At 49.0% G+C, this 21,042-nt stretch overlaps 1 long non-coding RNA gene across 1 annotated transcript; it reads right to left on the bottom strand.

Moving 5' to 3' along the window:
• Positions 1 to 830: 830 nt before the first annotated feature.
• Positions 831 to 20,079, bottom strand: LOC140848757 (uncharacterized). The gene is made up of 3 exons (XR_012129873.1): positions 19,990 to 20,079; positions 19,521 to 19,650; positions 831 to 1,038 (listed from the first exon to the last, which is right to left on the bottom strand). It is a non-coding gene; the product is annotated as an uncharacterized lncRNA (long non-coding RNA).
• Between the last annotated feature and the right edge of the window lie 963 nt (positions 20,080 to 21,042).

Here is a 21,042-nt window from a genome sequence, read left to right as displayed (position 1 = left end):
TTACTGCCCAAGGCCATGTGAGTGGCAGAGACAGGATGGGACCTGAGCCAGGCTGTCTGGCACCAGAAGTCGGCACTGCTAACCTCCTGGCTATTCTACATCCTCTCTTGCCTCTCCCTGACTTTTCCCTTCAGCAACTGTCAAAAGAGGGAGAGACCAAGGAGACCCAGGTTCCTTCCTTCCATCCCCATGGGGATAATGCCAACTACCTGGCCCCGGGGGCGGCGCCAAGTGTCACCCTCGCCATCCCCCAGCCAAGAAGCACCTCTGCCTTTCGGGGCCAGGTGAACACCTTCCTTCCACCCTCTCTTGTCCTCCACCCAGCCCTTCCATCCTCCATTCCCCCACTCCATCCCGAGCCATGGGACAGATGAAAATCAGTGCTTCCCTTCAAGAGGGGGGCCTCCCAAGAACGTGCACGTGTGGTCTCAGCCTTCGCCACAGCCCATCTAGGTCCCTGAGGAAGACACAGCCTCTCAGATGGGGCCAGCCCCAGGCCTTGGAGTCTCGCAGTGACATCCCTGTTTGCATGGTAAGACCTGTGCTCAGCAGCTTTCTGGTTTGCAGAGAAGGCCTCTGTGAGCCAGCCCCACCCAGCCCTGGCTGACTGAGTTTCAACTCCCATGGAGGCCCAGGGCAGTTAACCCGTTTGGAGAGTTCATTGATTAAGCATGGGTGAGAAATGAGAAATGCCTTACCAGTCAGCAACCCCACCCGGGCCACCATCCCTGGTCAGGTCCAGTGCCTGCATCCAACAGATCCCTCATTAGCATCTTAATGTGAGGAGCATATGCAATGAGGCATCAGAGAAAATCCCCAGCATTTAAATTCATTAACAGTGGCTGGAAGTCTTCAGTGCAGAGGTGGAATTATCTCTAAACTGCTTTTAACTTACCAGCTGTGCACTGATGGCAAGGGAGGCTGGCTCTAGGGTTTGGGGCTGCAGGCAGGTGCCGCCGTCTGGGGGCCCAAGCTCAACCCCAGGGATGCTGAGGATCCTGGCTGGAGGGCTATGTTTTCTAGATGCTGTTCGACATCCTAATGATAAGTGAAAAATTCAATCAACCAGCTGGCTTGTCCACTTAGGAACAAACAGCCGCCTCGACTGATATTGATGTGGTTGCGCATTTCAGGTTAAGTTTTGTGACCCCGCTTCTCTCTACCCGGCATCTGATGGATGAGGGAGGAATGTCTCTCCTCTCCCTGCGTGGCCTCCCTCTGCCTGGCCAGACCCTGCTCATGCATCAGTCGCCCCCTCCAGGAAGCATTTCTGACACTCTCCTTTCCCAAGCTGGGTTTGGTCTGTCCTTTTTGTCTCCATCACTCCATGCACCCACTATCCCAGAATGCAGCCCACAGTGCCAACCATGACCTTGCTAGGATCTGTCTCCTCGGTGTGCCCGAGAATCCCGGAGGGCAGCATTTGACCTCCATGTACCCCAGAGTCTAGCCAGCACCTGGCACAAAAGATATATACTCCACAAAGATTCACTGAATAAATTAATTGATCAATTAAATGTTCCTCTTTGCCTGCAGTGTCGATCACAATGCCTGACTCGTTGTAGTTTCTCAATAAATATTTGCTGAATAAATGCTGAGCGACAGCTTAAGTGGTAGCTGCAGGGATGGGGTGAAGGTAAGGAGGCTAGGATTCAAGAATTCAACACCTGATTCAACAAATATTAATTGAGTAACTAATCAAAATGATGGTTAATATTTATATTGGACTTCCTATCTGCAAAACACAAATTAACTCATTTGCTTTTCATAACAACGCTGTGTGGAGGATTCTAATACCATCCTTATTTTACGGATGTAAAAATTGACGCACAGAGAGTCTAAACATGTTTCCCAAAGCTATTTAACCAGTGAGTAACGGATAAGGGATCTGAACCTGGGGGGTCCAGCTCAGGGCGGTGTTGTCCAGCAGAAGTGTAACATGAGCCATGTGTATGATTTTAAATTGTCTAAGAACCCCATTCTAAAAAGCAAAAATAAACAGGGGTAAGATTAATTTTAATAAGATAATTTACCTAACCCACAGATCCAAAATACTATCATTTCAACATTTAATCAACATAAAATAGTATTAATGAAGTATTTCACATTCTTGTCTTTATGCTAAGCTTTCAAAATCCAGTGTGTATTTCACACTCACAGCACTTCTCAGCGTAGACCCTCAGTTTTGCAAATGCTCAACGGCCACATGTGGCAAGCGGCTACTGTATTGGATGGCACTGGGTGAAAGTCTGGATTCTTAACCACTGCATTCTACCTACCTCCACCTCCCTTAGTCTGGCACAGTGCTAGACACTGAGCACACAGAGATGAGCCAGGCACAATCGCCTCAAGGAGCCCACAGTTTGTTGAGGAAGGTACACGGGACTCAGCAACTCACTATGGTAAGTGTTGGTAAGGTAGGATGTGATGAGACCTTAGTAGGAGCATGGTGTTGCAGACTCATACAGAAGGGGCACCTAATCAAGCCTTGGGGGTAGGGGCCACAGGCAGTCAGGGAAGCTTCCAGAAACCAGATACCTGCAGTTTGGATTGCAGTTAGCCAGGTAAAGGTCCAGCCATGGGAAAGTGGGCAGCAAATTCATGAGACTGCAGGCAGTTCATTCAGAACAATGGAGTCAGGAGTCTGAAGTGGGTGGCAGTGTTGGAAGTTGAGGCTGGAAACACAGTGGCCAGAACATGCTGGCTTATATGTGAGCCACTCTGAAAGGGTTTAGACCTGACCCTGAGGAATACAGGGAGACACTGAAGGATTCTAAATGAGGAAGTGATGGAATCAGATGTACATTTCAGGTGTGAGGATAGAGAGGTTAATACTGGAGATAGGAGGCCAGGGCCAGGGTCTGGGAGGTGGAGCAGAGGTCACGACAAAGGTACAAAGGAGATGAAGAAGTAAAGTCAACGGGACTTGGTACCTGTTGTGTGGTGGAAAATCTGATCCCTGGGTTTCTGATGGAACAAGTCAGTGGACGGTGGGGACATTGCTTGGGAAGAAGCCTGCAGAGGTAGAGAGCAGCTATGGGGAAGAGGATGCCGATTTGGATTCTGTTGTGTTGAGTTTCAGGTAATAGATGGAGAGGTCTTAGGATAGCTTAGGATAGCTTAGGATAGGCTGGGCTGGAGGTACAGATCAGGGGCTTCGGTGCATAGGTGATTTATTGGGGACAAGTGGCAGAGTCTCTGGACCCCACCTTTTTTGGAAGACAGCACACACACAGGATATGGTCACGAATTCTCCTATGGATACATGCAATTAAGTGAAAGGAAGAAAATGTCTTGAGGATTTAGATCCAAGGATATATACCTGTGTTATTTCATTTGAGTTGTGTTAATATTTAAGGGGAGTAAGCAATGGAGGCCCAGAGACATCAAGTGATTCGTCTTAAGGCACACAGCCAGTGGTCAAGCTGAAGCAAGAATCTGGGTCTCCTGACAGGAATTCCAGTGTCCTTTCATCCAGCCAGCCAGCCATTCAGCAGTTACTTATTGAGTAGCTACAACATGTAATACTCTAGCCACTGGGGATGCCTAGTTGAGCTCTGACATGCTATGTCTAGAATTTCAAGATGAGAAAGGGCCTGGCAGAAGGGAGGGGATAATGGTATGAACAAGACCTGGTGGTGGGAGCTAGACACACAAGGCAGTGAGGAGAGGACTTGTGCAAGCAGCGAGTCCAGGCTGGGGACAGGTACAGCAATGGTGGATGAAGGGTTGGAGTTTTTGCACAGCCCTGGCTCACAGACCCAGACACCACATCTTTCCACACCACAAATGACTCCACCTGGCCCTAATGCCAACAGAAGGACCTGGGACACACAAAGGCCTATTAAAACAACCAGGCCCTCCCGTGTTCTGTTCCTCCCAGCACCTCGTTCTGTGGCTCACCTTGGAATGAGGCAGGAAGAACAAGCTCTATGGCCCCAGGCTGGAAGAGGGAGAACTGGGCCTGAGGGCTGGCTCAGCCACCGCTTATGGTGTTGGCCTTGCCTCTGTGCGCTCCTTAGTGCAGGGGGACACTGGACTGGATATGCCCTGTCCCATCCCAGATGAGCCTTGGAGTTACCTCACAGCTTGTCAAAACACATATACTTAAACCCTAGCTTGGGGAATCAATGCTTCCAGGAATGGGGATCAGCCAGGCTGGGGAAGCTGTGTGATCTCTGAAGTCCTCTTTAGCCCTGACCTTCCCAGAGCTTATGGGATACACCAGGGGCAGAAGAGGAGGCTAGGCGGCTGTCAGGCCCAAGTCTTGGAATCCATGGTCTTCCTCACTCTCCCACCTGGTCAGCAGGGTACCATTTACAGATGAGAAAGGTCAGGAGCACAACTCAAGGGCAAGGCACATCACCCTAGGTTTCCCATTTTCAATGGACCAGGTGACCTTCCAAGTTTGACAGGTTTAGGAAATAAAATGCAGGATGCCCAGTTAAACCGGAAATTCAACAACAAATAATTTTTTAGAAGAATTATATGCCATTCAATATGGGCCAACAATTAGAAAAAAGGATCTCCTAGCCTCTGGGCCTCAGAAAGCAGGAGGGTCCTTCCACTGAAACTCTCTCTTGCTGCCTCTGAGAGGTGAACAGGACAGGCTATTTCAGATTGAAATACAGGCATAGTTTACTTGATTGTGCTTCACAGATGCTGCATTTTTTGCAGATTGACAGTTTGTGGCCACCCTGCAGCAAGCAAGTCTATTGGCACCATTTTTCCAACAGAAAATGCTCACTTTGTGTCTCTATGTCACATTTGGGTAATTCTTGCAATAGTTCAAACTTTTTCAATATTACTGTATTTGTTATGGTGATCGGAGATCAGTGACTGCAACTTGCTGAAAGCTCAGAGGATGGTTAGCATTTTTAGCAAAAAGTGTTTTTTAATTAAGGTTTGTACATTGTCTTTTAAGACATAATGCCATTGTATACTTAATAAACTACAGTAGAGTATAAACATACCTTTGTATGCACTGGGAAAACCAAAAATTCAAAAAAAAACAAAAAATGTTGACTCACTTTATTGTGAACCAAACCTGCAATCTCTCTGAGGTATATCTGTACATGGAGACCATCTGCAAAGGAGGGCCAGGGCACCAGCTTCCAGCAGTCTGTAGCACCAGCTTCCAGTGACCCAGCCATTGCTTCCACCACCTCAAAGCACCCCACCAACCCAGACTACCACCCCAGGTCCCACAGCCACAGCAGCAGAGCAGGGCTCCCATTCTTCAGAGAGTAAGAGGATGGGAGGGGGAGATCAGCTGATGAAGACAAGGCTGCCAGGTTACAGACCATAAGGACCTGGAACTGGCAGACCCAGGCCCAGGAGTTCTGGGCCTCGAAGTTGGCTGGTCCAACCCCAAATGGTGGGTCACAGAGCAGGACACTTACCCCATCCAGACAAAAACCTGAGAAGGAGCTCAAGACAATTATCCCACAGGCAATTACATATATCCCTCTCATCCCACAGCCCATCCCTAAACACATATACACATACACACACAAAAACAGACACTTGTGTGTGCACACCCAGACACACATGTGCTAATATTTCCAGCACTTTACAGCATACCTCAACTCCCTGCTCTCCCAAGTCCGGGGACAGATACTTCCTTTGGAGATTGAAAATTTACAAGTAATGAGGCTGCCAGTCCCCCTCCCCCTACCACATCCCCCAAAGCTATCTGCTAATCAACTGTAGGATAAGGAGAGCTGTGCATTCCTGAGAGGTGGGCATTGCTGTTACTGGGGCATTAGCTTCCTATTAGGAGTTACTTTCCACTGCAAACACAAACACAGCCTGGAAGGACTGGCAGGGTAGGGGCTGGCCTGGGATGGGAGAAGATGCAATATACCTCTGGAAGCCCTTTATTAACTCTTTGGGTATCACTTCATACACTGCAGGGAGCCCAGTCTGGGAATGCAAGGAAGGGGTGAAGGATGTTGGGGGAAGATCTGAGACGGAAAAACAGTCATAGACTAGAGAAACATGAGTGCAGAAGGAACACCTGGACTGTGCAGATGGAGAACTAAGGCCCATCAAGGGGAAAGGAGCTGCCCAAATCCAGTGGGGAACTGGAGCTCCTCCTGGTTTAGCTAAACTTAAATTAAGCTTGATGATTCCTTATCTGGCTAGAGGACTTCCCCAGGGAGGAGGTGGGAGCGGAGGGGCGTGACAGGAACTGGAAACTGGGCCAGGTGGCCTGGGGAAGAGCAGGGCTGCCAAGACGGAGGCCTCCCCTTAGCTGGAATGGCTGTCACTTCTCAGGCCAAGACCAGGAGGGCTGTGAGGCAGGATCCCCCTGAAGTGGAACAACTGTTCCCCTCTTGTTTGAAAGACCGAAGGCTACAGCTGCTGATGGCCAGACTCCCTCAGGTACACGGGAAGCAGGTGTGCTGTGGGGGCGGGCATGTGTCTTCACAGGCCCACTCTGCCATACATAGACATACTTCTGCTGCTCAGGAGCACAGTCAGCCTAGCTCACCCTCGGGCGTACACCCTGAAAAGCCCACAGGTGACAGTCATACCCATACACACACACACACACACACACACACACACAGAGCAGCGGAGGCGCAGGGGGTGGGGGAGGAGGGGACTCAAAGCAGCGACAGGCTCCCAGAACTGCCACCTGGTCCCTGTCCCTGACCAAGCAGGGATGGGGCCCAAACAAGAATTTTTTCAGACTGGAATCATCTCAGGTTTATCATCATCCTGCTCGGAACAAACATGTTGGATGCCCTCTAAAAATGAAATGATATTAATAGAGCATATAACCTACTTCTTCTTTTTATAATTAAGGTATTATTGTTATACACTCTTATGAATGTTTCACCTGAAAAACAATGTGGTTACTACATTCACCCATATTATCAAGTCCCCACCCATACCCCATTGCAGTCACTGTCCATCAGCGTATAACCTACTTCTATATGTAAATTTTAATGCCCTAATTGTAATATAAAGGAGAACTAAGTGGGGGGGGGGAGATTATAATACAGTAATATGTATTTCAGTACGTGAAAGCTTGAGCACAACCACCCACAAGACACACCAGAGTCAAACACTTGCACCTGAATGCCTCAATGACAGAAAGCCTACAAATGCTGATGGATTAGGTGGGTTCTTTTCAGGTTTGAGACACCATGAGAACACTGCCATCTACCAACCAGGATGTGGTTTTCCAACTGCTAAACCTTCATAAAATCTTCATCAAAACGAAATCCAATCTTCCTTCAATTTACTTGGTCATTACATTCCTGGAAATTGTTCACATGTATAGGTTAATTACCTAAGTCCAAGTTTATCTGAGTCCAAACATATATATATATATGTGTGTGTGTGTGTATATATATATGTGTGTGTATATATATATATGTTTATATATATATATGTTTATATATATCTTTATGTGTCTATATATGTATACACACACACTAAATATGCATTTATAAATATACAAATCATGCTGCAAAATACTGAAAACATAGCAACCACAGAGCTAAGCTCTAGCCTCAGACAAATATACAGGTGTTTTTTGACATCCAGCGGGACTTGTAACATCCTTAGTCCTGCCCACCAAACTCCAGGGCACCCTCAAATCATGGTGGTGGTCCAAAATGCCTCCAGGGGGCGGTACTGACCTCATTGAGAACCACTACCTCAGACCCTCTGAGGCTGTGTGCAGAATGCAGCTGCCCACCTCGGGGGACTGAGGTGAAGGACACAGGAGACAAAGGATGGACTAGTTTGAAAACAGCAGAGCCTATGGCCCAGTTAGCTGCAGTGATTGCTGCGGAGGCAAATGCTAGTGGCCATGGCTTGAGCACTGAGGGGGTTCAGAGGGGACTCATCCAAGCTGGACACTGGCATGCAATATCTTTGAGGCAGGTCTTAGAGTCCCCTTTGCACTGGAGGCAATGGAAGGGAGGTAATAAAGCTGTAGGAGGTTAATTACTTAAGTTCAAGTTCATCTGCATCCAAAGCCCTTACCCTTTCTAAGAGTCTTCTTGCCCTCAGGAAGACTCCAGGGAGGAACAGGTACTTGCAACAGTGATCTTGCCATTCAGCAAAGATGAAGGGGAACTCCGAAGTGAGGGAACAGTGTGAGCACAAACAGGGAAAGCACATCAAATAATATGAGCCCTGGGTTTGCTGGGGAAATAGACTGTGTATCTGCAGTGGACGATAACTCTGGGAAGATGGCTCTAGGCCAGATGACAGATGACTTGAAAGTTCAAATAGGGTGTTTAGTCTTAAGTGGGTAGGACTAGGGAGCCACTGAAAGTTCTTGAGCAGAGGAGTGATGTGCCCAGATCTGCCTTTCTGCAATGCCCTGAGCTGCGCTCCATAGCCTTTTCTCCAGTCCCTCAAAGTAGGCTCAGCTCAGCACCTACTCCTAAGCCAGGCCTCTTCCTGGGACTTGTGCTGTCTAGGAATTCCTCCCAGCCTCCTCAAGCAGTTTTCAAACCATAATTAATTGCACAGTAACAAGGATCTAATTGCCTTCCCCCTGCCAGCACCCCAGAGATGATGGGCTGTACCTAGAAGAAGGTGGATTCAGAAAAAAAAACAAGTTAATTAACACCCTGAACAAAGAGGCTGCTAATTGCATTGTTTCCATGACTTGTGAAGACACTTTTTAGGAATGGTAGTTTACTGCCTTGGGCTCACTGTAGGAAAACCCGTGGGTCTGTGGGTGTGGAGGCCCTGCTCCCTCCCCTCCCTGACCAGAGAACTGCAATAGCAGCTATCCTGACTGCAGAGTGAAGGTCTGCATTCTTCTCAGGGAGAGCCAACAACCCAGGTCTTCTTGACCCATGGACAGATGGACAAATTGAAACCAAAAAAGGACACAATGATTTAGCAGCTTGGCAGCTTCAGTTTTTCCAGTATTCCTGTCTATGATGAATCCAACAAGGAGGGTGGCGAGGATAGGGTGGGACTAGGGCACTTTCTTACCCAAAGTTATCTCCACTCAGGAAGGGGGAAGTGTGTGCAAAGAGGGGGAGATGGCCCGAGGCTCCAGCAGAGAGTGAAAAAAACCTCCGAGTGGACAATGTCCTTGCCTAGGGCTGCCACCCCACACCCTGGGGTCTGCCCGACAAACAGAGTCAGCCCTGGGGCTGCTAGTCCCAGCCTGGCCCACCTGGGGTCATGCTGCCCTAAGACCCTTACAGCTAGTCTATAGCAAGGCCCTGAAGGTGAGGGGGGCTCTAATCACTCCCCAAATAGCACAGACACCAAAAAGCCAGTAGCACATATTTCACAACTTGCAGACCATACAGTTTCTGTCACAACCACACACTTCTGCCATGTAGAGGGAACAGAGCCATGGACAATGTGGGAACCAATGGGCATGGCTGCATTCCAAAGTTTATGTACAAAAGCAGGTGGTGGACCGGATCTGTCCACAGGCCATAGCTCTGGGACCCCTGGTATGGGGAAACCCCAGGACGCTGCCTCCTTTCAGTCCCCCGTTCCTAGCAGGTGGGCATTTAGGAAGTCCTGCTCGGTGAGAAGCAGGATGCAAAGAAAAGAGGGCTTGATGGTGAACACATGGGAAGGAAGGTGGGGACTTGAATCTTAGACTCTCAGCTCCAGGAGGACAGGCATGGGGCCTCTCATGTTCCCTATCCGTGAACTTAGCATAGTTCCTGGAATATGGGGCCAGATCTTCCTCCTATCTGGGCATTAGCACAGTGTAGGAGGGAACTTGTCCCAGGGTAGGTAAAGTCCTCTATGGGCCCCTGATCCAGAAGTCCCCCTGTCCTCCCCACTCCCCTTCCCAACACCTTCCGTGGTGGTGCTACCACCCTTGACCAACCTGCTGTTCTGAAGGCTTCTTGGCCTGGGGCCCTGGCTTGACCTCCCAGTGGGTGGGCTGCCCCTGGGAGGTTCTCCTACCAGTTCCTCCCCCCAGACAGACAATGCCATGGCAGGGCCAGGTGGGGAGAGAGGTGCTGGCCAGGCAAGCACTCTGTGGAGCTCGCAGACCATGAGGAATGAGGGGGAGTCCAAGCAGCTGGGTCCAGCAGAGCCTGGCTGCCTGCAAAGGCGGACGGGAGAGCCAAGTCGCAAGCAGCAGGGCCCTGGCTCTGAGCATGAGCTCCAGGCTCTTCAAGAAGTTGGAGAGAGTTCCAAATGGTCCTAATTCTGAGAGCCCACGGTTGTGAGAAATGCTCCAGGACAAGGCAGAGGTGTGGATCGAAGGCCAGAATCAGAGCTGGAGACAGACAGAACCCAGCACGGGCTGCCTTTGTGCTGACTGGGCTCTGGGAGTCTCTGCCTTGGAGCTGAGCAGCTCTGCAAGGGGTCAGTGTGTGTGGAGGGAAGGGAGGTTGGCAGGAGGGTCCACCTAATGTGGGCTCATCGTGAACAGAATCCAGAAAAGGCCAGGGCTGGACTAGCCCCAAGGAAGATAAGGCCCTTCTTCCCTGGTACCCTTCAGGACCCTGCTCAATTTATTCTTCCTCAGAGGACAGGAAGCAGAAATAACTTGGGTGGTGTACATCCTACTTGAGAAGTATCATGCCAGACTGGGGAGGCACAAGGTCCTTGGAAAATAATACTAATATAGAATGTTCCAACGAATCAGTCACTGTCACAGTATTTTACATGCATTACCTTACTTAACTTTCTGGAGCAATCTATATAAGGTGAGCATTTTTATTCCCATTTTATAGGTATGTTAACCGAGTTTCCAAGATATTAATCATCTGCTCAAATCTCACAAAAGCAATAAGTGCCAAGGTTGGATTCAAACTCAGTTCTGACTCCCAAACATTTCCTGAATATCCAGGACTGAAATTCAAAACACTCAATGACCAGCACAGCATGGATGTCAGCCAAGCAGAAGAGACAGAGTGTAAACAGCCAGTACAGCTAAACAACTGGGCACCAGGCATCCACAGATGGGATCACCACACTGCATTCCCCAGAGCCCAGCACAGCCCCCATCCCACATACACACAACACAATCCATCTGAAATACAAACAGCAAATCATCCTGGCATTGTGTTCACTGCCAAGGAAAGGTACTCAAACCCGGTAGCCTGAGATCCCAGGGTCTGCCAATCAAACCAGCCTGCAGTCAAGAAGCCTAGTATGTCCCCATCACATATCACCTCCTCCAACTCCTTCCTTTTATTATGAAAACTTAGGTCCAGAGAGGAGAACCAACTTGCCCAAGGTCACACAGGAGGGTGGAGGCAGCAGCCCTTGTCCCCACTGGACAGTTCCATTCCTGTGCCTGCTGGTGGTCATGCTACAACACAAGTCTGTTCTCTGGAAAAACAACCTGCAGTGTGGATTAGGAGCTGTGATACTGTTCGTGCCCTTTGACCTGGTAGTTCTCCTTGTGGGAATCAACCCATGGGAAATAATCCAAAGGCAGAGAAAAAAAAATAAAAGCTTGACAAAGATGTTCGTGGCAACACTGCAAGACTGAAAATTTGGCCGCCACCCAAATGCCCAACAATAGCAGCAAGCAAACTGTGGTCATATTTATGTGTTGTAGTTATTAAAAATGACAGCTCTGTAGATGAAGTGCATACAATAGGAACGTTTAGGTAAAATACTGTTAAGTGGAAAAAGCAGAAGCATTTTCACACATTGGTTACAACCAAACAAAATGAGTGTGTGCATTAACAAACCTGGAGGGGATGAGAAGACATAAAATGGCTTATTGTTCATTGGGGTGGGCTTTTCTCCCTGAGAGTGTTTAGTGTCAGATTTTTTTTTTAAGATTTTTAATTTGTCCAACAGTAATGGAGAAGAATTAATGATCAGAGAACAATATTGCATTCAAATCCACCAAGCAGAGTCCTAAATCCCACTCAGCTCCCCTCCCATGACCCCAGATCCCCTGAGACATGTGCAGATCAGCATTTGTCTCCCTCAAACTATCTTTTCAGAAGAAAGGTCAACAAACTGCTTTGGTGACATGTGATGTCAGTACGTCCTTCCACATGTCTATCCATCCTTGAGATTTTAGCAAAAGTGAGAATAGGCTCTGAAGAAGCATCTCAGCCATGTATTCCAACAGAAACAGAACCAAAAGTAAGAAAGAGGCGGAGAACAACACACAAAGAAATGAAGAGACAGTGAGACAGAGGAACTGGGAAGGTGCTGGGGAGTATTAAGCCTCATGGGAGTGCATTTGGGGAAAATAAGAGGCGTAGTTGGTCCGGGCGCATGCAGAGGGAGCTGTTGTAAGCAGAGAGATGCAGCCTGCAGAGCCAAGCAGAGGCACTGCGTTTACAGTGGCATTGGAGCAGGTGACAGGTACTTGGTTGAGCTGCGTGAGGCATACACAAGAACAGGGGGAAAAGGACTGGGGGAAGCTCTGAGGTAGAGAGAAGTCCATCCCGTTAAGTCCCCTCAACTCCTTCCTCCCAACTTAACCAGTCCAAAATTCATGGCTGGGAGCCTGGTGGGATCATATCATCCAAGGGTTTTTGGTCACATCACCACCTCCACCATGTCAACTGATGAGGACCCTGGCCTTAAGCAGAGGAGAGAGCAATAACCTACAGGGCAGCACTATCAGCTGGCCACTCAGGAGTCATCAGTGATGCTGGTACTGTGATATCCACTTTACAGATGGAGAAACTGGACTCAAGAAGGCTTATTTGACTTGGACGAGGTCACCTGGGAAAGAAAGAGCCACTGTCTGATCCCAAAGTTTGTATTTTCTACCATCCTGTATTCCAGGAAATGCAAGAATCTCACCAGGGATGAGCAGGGTCTTGGAAAATCGTGATATGTCCCACTTCTCCAGGCCTTTGTGCGGCTGAATGAAGGCTAAATACAGCCAGAATGAAAATCCAGAGTTTCGCCACCAGGGACAGCAGGAATTAGACAAGTTGTAGGGAAAAAGAATCTTTTGGAGGGGAGCTCTGAAAGTGGCTGTCTGAACTCCCCTCTGCTTATGGTTACAATTTGGGTCATTATCTTTCTTGGAGAGAGAGGCAACACCCTCACCACCACGTGTACGGATCTGAATCACAAGGTCCAACATCTTAGACAAGCCGGTGAAGCCCACTGTGCTGACATGGGCCCAGGCCACTCAACCAGGTCACAACCGATTAGACCAAGTGCGGGCTCCTGAGAGGTGGCCATCCTGAGCAAGCCCTCCCCTAAAAGGACTAGGATGGTATAGTCATATTCTCTTTGCAGAATTTGAATTGAAACATACACAAAGTTGGAAAGGCCAGGAGGCTGCCTGGAATGAATTAAAGCTACAAGTAAGTAGAAACAGATGTTGGGGAAAGAGAAGGAAGGTGTGGACAGCAGAGGAAGCAGACAGACCCAGAGAGAAGCCACTATGCCGGGCAGAGCTGAGCATATTCATGATCTCATGAGTATGCTCAAAGCTGCTGGGGAAGCAGGAAAACCAGATCCAGTAGCTGCCCTGGACCCTTAGTGTTTTCCCAGATTCAATGTCTGTGATGCCTGGATTCTGTACTTCCCATGGGATTCCTGCCGACCCTGTTACTGCAGCCTTCCAATAAGTCATTGAAGAAACTCAAGTAAATGTCTCTGTTCCTTATAATCCAAAGGTTTAAACACAGCCCAGAACTGGGTTAAATGCCTTGTTACATTTCCCCACCACAGCCTGTCTGTCTCCCCTTCTCGGCTCTAAGCTCCACATGATGCTGACCTGCTCACAATTTTACCCTCAGAATTTGACTGTATTAGGAAGAAGGAAGGAAAGGGGTGGGGAGGGAAGGGAAATCAAGCAGGGAGGGAGGGAAGAAAAGACGGAAAGAAAGGAAAGAAGAATGAAGGAGGGATGTGGACAAGCTTGTGGCTAGACAGCCAGCCCAGCACACAGTCGTGCACCAGGCGCTGCAGCGGCCATCCTCTCCGAGCCACCTGACCCCAGAGCCAGAGCTAGCCATCCATGCTGAATTCCCCACAGGGCACCACTGGCATATTGGAGGATGTGGTACTTCATTGGTTGGGATGTCCTGTTCCTGAGAAGATATTTAGCCCCTCTGCCCCCTCCTAATACCAGCAAGGGTGTCCCGTCATTGTGAAAACCCAAAACACCCCATTTCTGGATGCCTTCTGGGCACTCTGTCCCCAGTTCTTCTGACCAAGTCTTTCTCCCTCAGAAAATCTTGCAATGGTGCTGTTTCTTACAGAAGAATTATAATAATAATGGCTAACCTCCATGGAGCACCTTCTATATTACAGGCACCATTCTTTATATGTAATACTTATACACATAAGTACATGTAATACTTTAATACTTTAGATGTATTAATTCATTTGATCCTCACAGCAATTTGATCTTTTTATTGTAAGATGGGTACTGCTTTTACCCTCATTTGGAGGATATATGAGGAAAATGAGGCTCAGAGAAGTTCAGCAACATGTCCAGAGCATAGCCCATAAGTGGAAGAGCTTGGTTCAAACCTATATGGGTCTGCGTCCCGAGCGTCCAGTACCCATCACCACCGCAGGGTGCAGCTCCAAGCTGGCTGCTGCCACCTGCACAAGCTGGCCTTCTCATGTCTCACTCCTCATCAGCTATCCCACATGTGTGTCGAGCACGTGCACATACACACACACACACACACAGCTATGTTGGAGCACTCACTGCTTCCAGAACATGCTAGCATTTGCTCTGCTGAAGCTCTTCCTGAAATGCCCTTCCCTCCCTCCCCACTGGTTCGGTCTTTCCCATCCTCAGAGTTCCTACCCAAATAGTGCTTTCTCCATGAGACTTCCAACCTTCTCCAGGGCAGAATAAATGATTCCATCCCCTCGAGCCCTAGAGGCCTATAGTCACGGCCCTTCTAAGCATGTCTTGCAGGCTGCCTTGGAGCCCAGCCCTTTGTGGATGTTTCATGAATGGCTGGGACGCCTCTAACCCCCGGAGTCGGTGCTCAGCATGTGCCGCTGGCCCAGCCTTCCTCCCCACAGCCCTCCCCAGGCAGCTTGCTGGATCACTCACTACTCCAGCAGGCCCGTGCAATTTCCCAATTTGCCTTGTCTAGAGATAGCTCTGAGCACCACCTCCCTCAGTCCCCGATCCTCTCAATCAGGATCCTGGGGCTGCTACCAGGGTGTGTCATTTAGCCCCCAGCTGGTGAAGAACAGATAGGACCCAGGGGTTGTCACAGCCTCACTCTGCCCTCCCGTGGGCCACTGGCCCTGTCCCCAGCACACATCCCTCAACACAAGGCTAATGACCCTTCCTCCCACAGTCTGATCTAGGTCCACCCCCAGTTATTAATAATAGCAGCACCATCGAGTGGTTTGTTACTTAGCAATTTGTAATCATTAATTAGTGGAAATTGCAGATTGGGCCATAAAGAAGGATGGCATGATTAAGCTCATTTGGAAATCAAGTTAATCGAGTGACAGAGAGGGAGGCCTGACTGGCCTGCAGCAAGAGCCCCTCCTTGGACCAGGGCTCAGACGCCGGGTGGGTGAAACAGGAAGGAGATGCCTGGAGAAGCCCAGGCTGGGTGGAATAGGAGAATCTACAGAGACAGATATTGGGATAGACGGGAAGACCAAAATAAGCATTAAAGGCACTCTCTAAATTGATATTTGTTCCAGAACCGCCAGCTGTCCCGTTGAGCTCCATGGTCTCCCACCAGCTCTCTGCCCTCCTAACCCCAAGGGCTCTTCCCAACTACATCTTTGAATGACTCTAAATTCCTTAGGCTGTATTCACCTTTGGAAACTGATTCTGCAAAGAGCATTTAAGGGCAAAGTGTTAAACACTTCTCCCCGCCCCACCCAACTCTGGGGAAGGATGCTGAGTAGATATCTCTTTGCCCAAAGCTGACAGAAAGATGATGCTGCCTGCACCAGTATTTTTCCCAAGGAGACACAATTATCTCTCCCACTTCCCTTTCCAGAAAGCAACAAGACGACACAGCCCCTGATAAACGGGCAGCTGGCGGGCGCCCTGTGCTGGATGAGGGTGCATCTGAGAGCTGCCGCGCCTAAGTCATCTCCCCGCCCCCTCTTCTCTGGGGAGGAATCTCAGGGCAGGCAAAGCTGGAGGAGGCTGGCAGGTCCTGCGCAGGCTCCCAGCTGAGGACCCAGGGCTTGAAGATCCCTCTGCAGAGGGGAGGATGAGGACCCTGAGGGCTGCCATCTCCACCTGTACCCCACCTCCTTCCTCACTTCCCATTCCAGCCGTGTTGTCCCTCCTCCATGCCTGTGCCCAGGCTGTGTTCTCTGCCTGGAATGCCACTTAGTAACTCGGTCATCTGTTCCTTTCACATGCATTAAGTATCTCCGGTTGGCACTACTAATAAAATCCTGAATAATATGAGATCAGCAAGCCCCTGCCTGATATAAAAGGGGAAGACCATCTCACCAAAAAGAATTAAAATACAATGTGCTGTTTGCAATGGTAGAGAGAGCTACCAAGGACACCTGCAGCAACTTTATCCTGAACGATAAAGAGAAATTTAGCAGGTAGATACAAAGGCTGGGGGAAAGGTGTTTCAAACAGAGAATAACATGTACAATGGCTCAGAGTCACAAGGAACACAGAGGAGCAGTTTGTGATTGCTGGATTGCAAAGAGTAGGGGAATAGTGGGGAGACACAGAATCTCAGGGTCTCATAGTGTCGAGGGGGCTGTGAACAAGTGTCAAGGGGTTTGTTCACCGGCAGCTGTGAACAAACACTTGCTTTGGCAGCTGAGGGAGGGATGGCTAGAGGAGGTGAGACGAGAGAGGGAGTGGTGAGGCCGCCAGACCAGATGAAAGTGGCCGAGGCTGGACCCAAGGAAGAGGCAGGGAACACGGAGAGGAGGGTAGATTTGAGAGACATGCAAGAATAGTCAACACGTCCACTGAAGTCATGCCCAGTCTCCAAAGCCCAATTCAAATACCCCTCCTCCATGCAGCTTCCCTGATTTCCTCCACATCCACAACAACGATGGTCTTCTTGCTCTGTATCCCCACACCACTGACCTCTCTTACCGAGCTCATAATCACATTCTGCCCTGTTCTAGAGGAGTCTAATTTGCCCCACCTCCCTGAACACTCCTTGAAAGCAGAGACAGTGTCTTATCCTCTCAGAGCCTAACCCCATGCTATAATTCTGTTTTTTGGGTCAAACTGACTTGAAATACAGGGAGGCTGTAATGTGGGCCCCTCCTGGAAACCATGAGAGCAGTCCCCATGGAGAAGCTGCCCTGTGAGGCCAGGATGCCCAGTATTGAAAATGTTAAAGCAGAGACCAGCATTTCCTCATCAGCGGCCCTACAGAGGGGGCTCTTGAACTGAATGTGAGGTCAGGAAGCTCAACCTCTGAGCCCACATATTTTAGAGGGGCTGGTCTCCCTTTCCAGAGAGACAGATAATCTCTTACCCTGAGCTGCACAGCAAGTCCACACAAGAATGTGAAAGGATACCTAGGAATATCCCCAGAGTGGACTGAGGCTGTGTCCAAGGACTTGGGGGCCCTTTTTCCGAAGGCAGCATGTGATGCCTGTCCACTACCTTTCCTCTGTCATATTCCCAAGTGATGTGGCCTGAACAGGCACCATTCAGCATGACACAGATTTTTTCTGGCTCTTAGATTTTAGCCCTTCCTTTCCATAGCTAGCAGGAGGGGGAAAACTCTGGAGAGAAACAGAGACAGGACAGAAGCCGAAGTCCAGTGGCCAGGGTAAATGACTTGGAGAGCTAGATTTAATGGCCCTTCTTGCATTCAACAAGTATTTATTGAGTACTTACTGTGCATCATCCCCTGAGATTGGTTCCCCATCTCTACCAACTCATGGCAGCTGCAATGCCTCTACATTGCCATTGGAAACCAAAAGTGAGGAAGGAGAGAATGAAAACGTATGGAGGCCTGCTGTATGTCAAGCATTGTCTAAAGTGCCCTGTCAATCAGCAGCTCTCAGACTTTAGTGTGCAGAACAGTTACCTGGGATTTTGTTAAAATCAGATCCTGATTCAGTAGGTCTGAGTTGGGACCTGAGATTCTGCATTTCTAACAAGCCCCCAGGTGATGTCAGTGCTGCTGGTCTGGAGACCATGCTTTGAGAAACAAGACTGAATCCCCACTTAAAAAAAAAAAATCTCCAGAAGGTTGTCAAGAGTCCATTTTACACATGAGAAAGCTGAGACTTGGAGAGGTAAAGCACCAAAGAATGGAGTCCTCATCTCCAAGGACTCTGGTGGGGAGACAGAACACATTCTTTTAGAGAGATCAGTCCGCTGGCGGAGCGGAGGGATATACGCCGTATTCATGCAGCCCCAGTCCACTTAAGAAGATAAAGCCCCAAATAGGATGAGGAGTATAAAATCTGGCCCAGGGGGAGTCCTGCATCTTGTCAGAGAAACATAGCTCTTGCCTTGGGGGGCCGCAATCCATTAGTAAAGGCAATGCCCTTACCCTTAGGGAGTTGCCGGTTGGTTCAGAGACCCAGAATGAGGAGCAGAAAAGGGCAGCTACCAGGCCCATATTCCCAACACAGAGCTCTGCTGCCTAGATTAGAGGGGAGATGCAGGGGATAGAGTGGGTTCACGGGGAGCCCCTTCTCAAGCCACCCTCAAAACCCAGCCAGATGCTCTGAGCTCCTGGCCCCAACATGGAGCTGGAGGGTAGGCCCCCAAACATGGGTGGGCCAGGCTATTTAACACTGTAAATACCACGCTTTACTGCAGCCATTAGGCCCCTAACTGCGGCGCATCCATCCTCTCCCAGGCCCTGCGACATCAAGTGCTGATGGTGCAATTAGGCAGCAGAGAGTGGGCTGTAAATTGTGGGTGCAGCTATGCTTCTGCCTACACTCCTGTGTCCTAGGCTCCAATGTTGAGTGGTCCTTGGCCTCAGGAACTATCTGCTGGCAAAACCCCCACCGGAGGCTGGGCTCCTGAGCACCAGAAAGCTTTTTGCCTGTTAGGGCTGCAGGAAACTATAAAGTTCCTTGAAGAGCTCTACCTCATTATATTTAGAACATGCCAGAAAGTTCTGGGTGCCTCTTCTGTGTTTCCTTAGTGCCGACCTCTAACAGCTATCATGCCATGTCCTGGAGGGGATGGGCCTACTTACCACCCATCCCAACCAAACCATGAGCTTGCCCAGGGCTGGGATCATGATGAACACATCTTTGTGTCCACTGGGCCTAGCACGTAGTAGACACCCCAGCTTAGAACCGGTACATACTAGTCCATGAAAACACACATTCCCTGATACCTTGAGCAAATTGTGTCCTCCCTCTAGACCCACACACCCATCTGTCAAATAAGGAAAGTAGACCACAACAGAGGTTGCAAACTGGAGGCCCACTGGCCCCACAGATGGGGTTATATGGCTCACAAGACTAGTATTTTTTTAATTCTATTTTTCATATTTATACAATAGGAAATTTCATCTAAAAATCGAAATGTCAGGCCTCTTTAAAAATTAGAAGATGGGACAACACTGAGCCCACATCCCTCCACAGCAGCAACCATGTGGTGCTGCATAACAACAGCTCCTTTAGATATAGTCACTTCAGTTTGCCCCAGACCTCACCTCTCCCTAGTGTTCCTTCAGTTTTCATACACATGACCCACTTCACTCATTTCTGTTACGTTCCTAGGGGCCTTTAGGTTTCTCTTTCATAACCTGGCGTGAGCTTCCCTATGTCCTTTGATTCCAGAGCCTGCAAATGAATGAATAAACAGATGGAAATGATTGCCTAATGGGTTCCAAGCCCCTCATTTTCCTTATGAGAAAAATCACTAAGTTGTTCAATTTTCTGCCTTACTACAGCAGCAGCAATCTTCCCTGCCCCTAGTTCCCTCAGGGAATGGTGACAAGAGGTAAGTATATAAAATATTCCAAGTGATAAATATCAGGGACCTGTGAAGTGTCATATTACACAAAAGTCAGGAAAAGAGTGATTTGGGCGGTTGTAGGGAGAGGGGCCCACCCCCACTTTCATGACGCTGCAGCCACCCAAAGCGTCCCGCTCTCATCACACCCACGGTCTCCCTGGCACCTTAGCACATTTCCCAATCAGCACTTCGGACAGTTCCACCCATTTCCCCAGAGATCCTCAGGGCGGCCAACCAGGCCCAGCCACTCCCCGTGCCACCTACCTCCCAGCCTTCTCCTCTGCAGTGGCCCCGCATTCCTTTGCTTCAGTCACACAGGTCTTGTGTCCATTCCTCCAGCCAGACAACCCTCCCATCTCAGGGTACTTCTGGTTCCATCCCTGAAGTTTTATCCTCCTATTTTCTACAGGGCTAACTCTTGTTCTTTCTTCAGATCTCAGCTTCACTTTCAGGGAGGGCTGCCCTAAACTTAGAGCCCAGATTAAATCCCCATATAATGCTATCTCATATCACCTTACCCCTTTCCTTCAGAGAAGGAATTGTGATTGTAATGAGATAGCTATTTGTGTGATTATTAATTAACATCTCCTTTCCCATTGGAACAGGAGATCGAGGAGGCAGTTTTGCTCCACACTGTGTATCCAGGCTCTAGCATAAGGCCCAGTTCTACAGTTGTTGAGTAAATCACTGAGGCCCTTCTGTCTGCAGTAACTGCACTGAAATATAGTCCCTTTCCTAGAGTAACTCAGGTTTTTTTGGTTAAACTCCAGGTTAGCTGGAGTTAAAAGTAATCCACTCCTCCCCTCCCATAAAAAGAAGAAAAGAAAACAAGTTGAATTAAGACTCAAGCATAAAATCATTCCATGATTGGGTGGCAGAGCAGGGCTAGAACCCAGCCCCCTGCTTCCCAGGCTAGTCTCCTCTCCCTGTGACCTTTTCTCTCTGTTTCTGTTATTTCATCTGCCTGTTAATGGCCATGCACAGACCCACTTCCATTATCCCATCAGCCCTACTTGGGCATGTCTATTGCTGCATTTAACCCCCTGGAGTTTCTGTTTGCTCTGGCTCTACCCCACTGCTGCCTTCCCAAAGAGGCTGTCTGGGCCTCCTTGCCGCTCTGAGTGTGGACTAGCAGGAAGATTTAATGCTGCTGCTTTGGTCTTTGTCTCTGCAAAGCAAACCCTTCCCCTGCTGGGAAACTCATCATCACCAAGCAT

Source organism: Manis javanica, chromosome 4, assembly GCF_040802235.1.
Source record: "Manis javanica isolate MJ-LG chromosome 4, MJ_LKY, whole genome shotgun sequence".
NCBI classification, from domain to species: domain Eukaryota; kingdom Metazoa; phylum Chordata; class Mammalia; order Pholidota; family Manidae; genus Manis; species Manis javanica.
Note: the sequence above shows the minus strand (reverse complement) of the source record. Positions and strands in the feature narration are given on the sequence as shown.